The following is a 5,871-nucleotide window of genomic DNA, read 5'->3' as shown; positions in this document are numbered from 1 at the left end:
GGTGATGGTATTAGGAGGTATTGCCTTTGGGGGGTGATTAAGTCATGAGGGCAGATATTTCATGATTTGGGCCTTTCTAAAAGAGGTCCAAAACAGCTCCCCCTTGCCACCTTCTGCCATGTGAGGATAACACCAAGAAGTCTGTGATCCAGAAGAGGACCCTCACCATGCTGGTACTCTGATCTCAGACTTCTAGCCTCCAGAACTGTGAGAAATAAATTCCAGGTATTTATATGCTACCCAGTGTCTCGTGCTTTGTTATAGTAGCCCAGATGGGCTAAGACACATATGTATAGCTTAGTGTGACCATCCAGATCAAAATGTGGAATATTTCTATCACCCCGGAAAATTCCCTCCTATCTTCCAGTCAGTACAACTTACCAATTCTGAGGTAATGACTGCTCTCATTTTTATCGCTATAGACTTGTTTTATCTGCTTTTGAATATTATATAAATGGAACCATATAGTATGTACTACTTTTGCTTGAAATAATGCTTTTGAGATTCACCCAAGTTGCTGTATATATTATACTTCACGTATTGTTATTGCTGTATTTCATTGCCTGAGTATAACACAATTTGTTATACATCCTCCTGTTGACGAATATTTGGGTTATTTGCAGTTTAGGTCTATAATGAATGAAGCTGCTAAGGACATTTATGTACTCTTTTTTTGGAAGTATCCAGTAATCTCTCTTGGTATATACCTCGGTGTGTACTTTCTGGGTCAATAGGGGTAGGTTTATGTTCACTTTACTAGTCTTACAAAGTGATTGCCCCATTTCACATCCCTGCCAGCAACGTGTGAGGGTCCCAGTTCCTCTGCGTCCTCACCAACCCTCAGATTGTCAATCTGTTTCATTGTAGCCTTTCTGGTGTGCGTTTAATGGTATTTCATACTGGTTTTAGTATGCTTTTTCCTGACGACTAATGATGAGCTTCTTTACATCTACTCATTGGTCACTTAGATATCTTCTTTCATGAAGTACTTATTCATGTCTTTTGTCCACATTTTATGTCTCTGGTAAGGCCATATCCCATTTCTGTATCTGTTATCTATTGCAGCATAACAAATTATTCTAAAGCTTGACAGCTGAAACAACAAACATTTATTATCTCCTGACAATCTCTGAGGGTCAAGAACCTGACAGCAGCTCAGTTGGGTTCTGGCTCAGGGTCTCAGGTGGCCAATGGACTGTTGACTGGGTTGTAGTCATGAGGCCAGGCTTGACTGGGGGGCCAGAAAGTGCACTTCTAAGCTCACTGAGTTTTCATTGTGAGTATATGTATGATTTTTGTTAGGCTGGTGAAATATTGAAAAGCTTCAAGACACCCTGTCACTCCCACTGACTTCTGGGTGCCCAGGATCTTAGGTTGAAAAAACTCATCTAAAAGAGTAGCTAGTAGGAAAGAGAGACCCAAGGTCCCACAATTAGTTGTGGGAGAGGGGGGCAAGGGAGGGGTGTTAACAATCTGAAAATACTCCAGCTCAAAGAAATGTAACTGTTTGAAATGGCTCACTTTTATTAAGCTCCCACTGTCTAACTGGCAGTTTAAAAGAATCAGGGCAAAGTGTTTCTAGTCTTCCATAAATGATCATTTGATCCAGCAATTTCTCCTGTGGAAATTTATACCAAAACTAGAATCCACAATATAGAAAAAGCTACATACAAAGATGCCCACTGAAACACTATTTATTAGAAATCTAAATTGTGGAACTGTTAAAGAAAATACATATTCCCTCAAAAGAATTCCCTCGAATCATTAAAAGTAGTCATTATAAGTGTTTAAGTTATAATATTATAGGAAATGCTGAAGATATAATGTTAAATGGAAAACTAGATGAAAATTATTATAATGTGATATCATTTATGCACAGAGGAACAGATTGGAAAGGAAAAGTATAATCCCTGTATTAGAAATGATAGGGTAATTCCCCCCACTTCCCAAGTTTTCTGCTTATTTTTATAATTTAAAACATCTAAAATTACCAATTGCCATGCCTACCTTAGACATTGAACTTGATGAAATAAAAACAAAACATAAATTACCTTATTTTTCTCAATTTATTTATTTTCCTCAACTTTTTAATTTGAAAATTTTCAAACCTACAGAAAAGTTGGGATACTAGAACCATAAATTCCTGTATATTCCTTGCCTGGATTTACCAACTGTTGCCACATTTGTTTGCTCTCTCCTTGTATAATACACATTTCTTTTCACCATTTGAGAGTAAGTGGCAGATATTTTACCACCACGGTCTTAAATACTACCACAAGCATCTTCTAAGAGCAAAGGCATTCTTCTACCTTCTCCTACAGTTATCACACTCAAGAAACCTGACATTAATATATCCTATTATCTAATATAAAGTTTATATTCAAATTTCCCCAATAGACCAAAATATCATCTTTGTCTTTTGCTTGTTTGCTTCTGTTTTAGGCAAGATTCAAACAAGGATCACACATTGCATTTAGTTGTTATGCATTTATCTGTAGTCTCTGGATCTAAAACTACCCCTTAACGGTGTTCTTTATTTTTTTTTTTTAATTCTTTCATGACACTGGCTTTTTAAAAGACTCTGAGCCAGTTATTTTGCAGAATATCCTTCAATTTAGATGTGTCCGACTCTTCCCTCATGATTAGAAATGACCTGAATTTCTTGGCTAATTCATTGATCTTATTTTGTGTGGAAAGATTTTACTCTTTCTTATGTCCTGTGAAAATAGAAAATCTTTAATGTGTTTGTTAGAAAGATTAAGCTGAGATTTTGTTTGGGTGAAGTATTAGTTGGACTTGGGTATGTGTATCTGAACTTCATCATTTTGTCATCTAGAAAATAGTAACTAAGAACAAGTAGCTTATGAAATCCAAGCACTTGAGAGCCACTATAAGTAAACTCTAATTCCCACAGCAGAAAGGAGGGGGACTGTCTGCTTTTTTTTTTTTTTTTTTTTTTTTTCTTTTTGCGGTATGCGGGCCTCTCACTGTTGTGGCCTCTCCCGTTGCGGAGCACAGGCTCCGGACGCGCCGGCCCAGCGGCCGTGGCTCACGGGCCCAGCCGCTCCGCGGCATATGGGATCCTCCCAGACCGGGGCACGAACCCGTATCCCCTGCATCGGCAGGCGGACTCTCAACCACTGCGCCACCAGGGAGGCCCTGGACTGTCTGCTTTTTAACCACCCATGGATTATTTATATCAAAGGAATGTTTCCTATTTTTTATTTCCTTGTATTTGTCAGGTTGGTCTGTAAACCAAACAGGGAGTCAGTTGGTCATAGATTTAAAGATACCAGGTTGCAGCCTAGAGGATAAAATCATCTGCTTAGCCACTGTTCAGGGGAGTAATAGTATGTGTGTTTTCAAATTGTTTTACTAGAACTTTTGAGTCCTGAAAATACCTGACTTCTGAACTAAACAAGCAGATTCTAGGCAGAGGGAAATCTATATTTCATTTATAACTTGGCCTGTTATAGCTGCCAATAAATCACACAAATTCCTATAAATAAGAGCCATGGCAAAGATATTGCCTTCATGGTAAGTTCCTCTTACTTGAGACTTATGAATCTGGGTGTATTGCTAGGAAAGGCCTACTGAATGCATCCACGGCATTGGCTTAACCCCAGGGATGATGAAATTCTTTGAACCCATGGCATCACTCTTACCTCACTTGCTCAGGACAGCTACTGCTAATTAATCACAGAATTCTTTCCTTTTAGCCTGGACACTGCCCCAGAAAATTTCCCAGCAGAGCACTACAGGTGAATTAGTAATAATTTGGAGTCAATACATTAGATAAACTCTTTATAACACTTAATAAGACAAAGAATATTTTTCTAAATCTCATCTAGTTTTTAGCTTCTCAACTTCATCTGCACATGAATGGCAAAGGCCTGGAAAAATGTTTCTTATGAGTGACCTACAGATAACTGACAAACTTGGTCAAAGACTTGTAATCAGAGCATGTTGATAAGGTGATTTGACAAAGGAAAAAAAAGGAGAGTGTATTAGTCAGGGCTGACTATTTGCTGTGACATATTGGCCTCAATCTATATAATAGCTGAACCAAAATAGAAGTTTATTTCTTGTTCATGAAATAATCCAAGTTGGTTCTAGGTTAGGGGGATGGGAATGTGTGAGCTTCATTCTACAGTATGATTCCATTTATAGGACATTCTGGGAAAGGTCAAACTATAAAGACAGAAAACAGATCCAAGATTGCTAAGAGCTGGGAATAGGTGGATGTCTTGAATACAAAAGGAATTTTTGAGGTGATGGACCTGTTCTATATCTTGAGTATGATAGTAGTCATACAACTTTATGTTGCTGTCCCAATTCATAGAACTGAACACTAAAAAAAAGGTGATTTAAAAATGTTCTGTAAACATATACTTGGCTTAAAAAATAATAAGCTACTACATAAAAAGATACAAAAGAAAAGGGCAGGGACTCTGCCTTACTTTTTCAGTCCTATAGTATACTGCCCTGCAAGAAGATGACATTTATGATCAATTGTATTTTGGTCCAGAAAATCCCTTGCCCTTCCCTGTCGCACCTCCCACTGTGGGAACTTGCCTTATCAACCCAAATGGTATCACTCCAAGTACTAATTCATTTGACATTGTTCTAAGAGTTTGCTAAAAATCCTATAAGCCTAGAGTATTACATCATATTTGATTGGAAATGCATTTAACATCAAAGAAAAAATTACTCTGAATGCTGTAAAGGGCTAGATTTTTCTAAAACATATCTTATAGATTCCAATTATTTTGTGAGCCATGTCAAATCAATCTTTGATCAGTTCAGTAATATGCATTTTTTAAGGTCCCTGTGAAAATGAAAATTGTACCAAATAAGGTATCATCAAGGTACGGTAATTTTTTGCCTTGCCCTCCTGTCACAATTTTGGATTTGCCCAAGTTAGGATGCTACTGGGCAGTGAGACTGTCACTGACATTTCTCTGCTTCACTAGACCCATATTCCTTCCATTAGTGTGTAATTCTACCTGTCACAAACTATCCTGTTACCTAAAACTAAAGACTACCTTCTCTTAAAAAATACATACCATTTCAAATGTCATTTTTATGATTAAAAATTTTATATTCTTCTACTCAAGTTTTTGAGTAAATTATATTCCACATGGCAGATTCCTGGCTTCTTTTACCTTTCCATTATGGACCATTTCAAAAAAAAAAAGATCAGCAGATTTCATTTACCCTTCCCCATGAAAAATAGGACATTCCTCTCTTTAAGCTAGTAGTTCTGAACTCTATTAGAACGATATCCCCTTTTTATAACAAATATTGATATTTTATACTGTTTCCTTTACTATCTTGAAATGAAGTGTCTCGCACACTGCAGATGTCTAACACCCCTAACTCCCATTCACCAGAAGCCAATAAGCTCCACCAATCATGGTGACAACTAAAGTTCTAGGTTGTCCACCAAGGTGGAAGGAGGGTGGAAGCACCGCTATCAAGAACGACTAATTTAGGGCATATTTCCTTAATGGCAAATACTGGCCTACTTAAAACTGATAGATGCAGAGTAAAGAATAATTAAGTAACAAGTTCAATAGGTAGCACTACTCGGTAGCTTTTTAGTTACCTACTGTGGCACAACAAATCACCCCGAAATTTAGCAGCTTAAAACAACACACATTTATTCTCTCACAGTTTCTGAGGGTCAGGGGTCTGAGAGCAGGTGAGCTGGTGGCCCCGGCTCAGGGTTGCCCGTGAGGTTACAGTCAAGCCAGGCTACAGCCACCTGGAGGCCTGATGTGGTCTCGAGGATCTGCTTCCCAAGTCGCTCACTAGAGCACAGGCTTGGTTTAGCAACACAGGGCCTTCCCGCGTCCCTGCTTCCCCTAG

Source organism: Mesoplodon mirus, assembly GCF_964341445.2.
Source record: "Mesoplodon mirus genome assembly, chromosome: 8".
NCBI lineage: Eukaryota > Metazoa > Chordata > Mammalia > Artiodactyla > Ziphiidae > Mesoplodon > Mesoplodon mirus.
The sequence above is the reverse complement of the archived record's forward strand: the minus strand, read 5'-3'. Positions refer to the sequence as shown.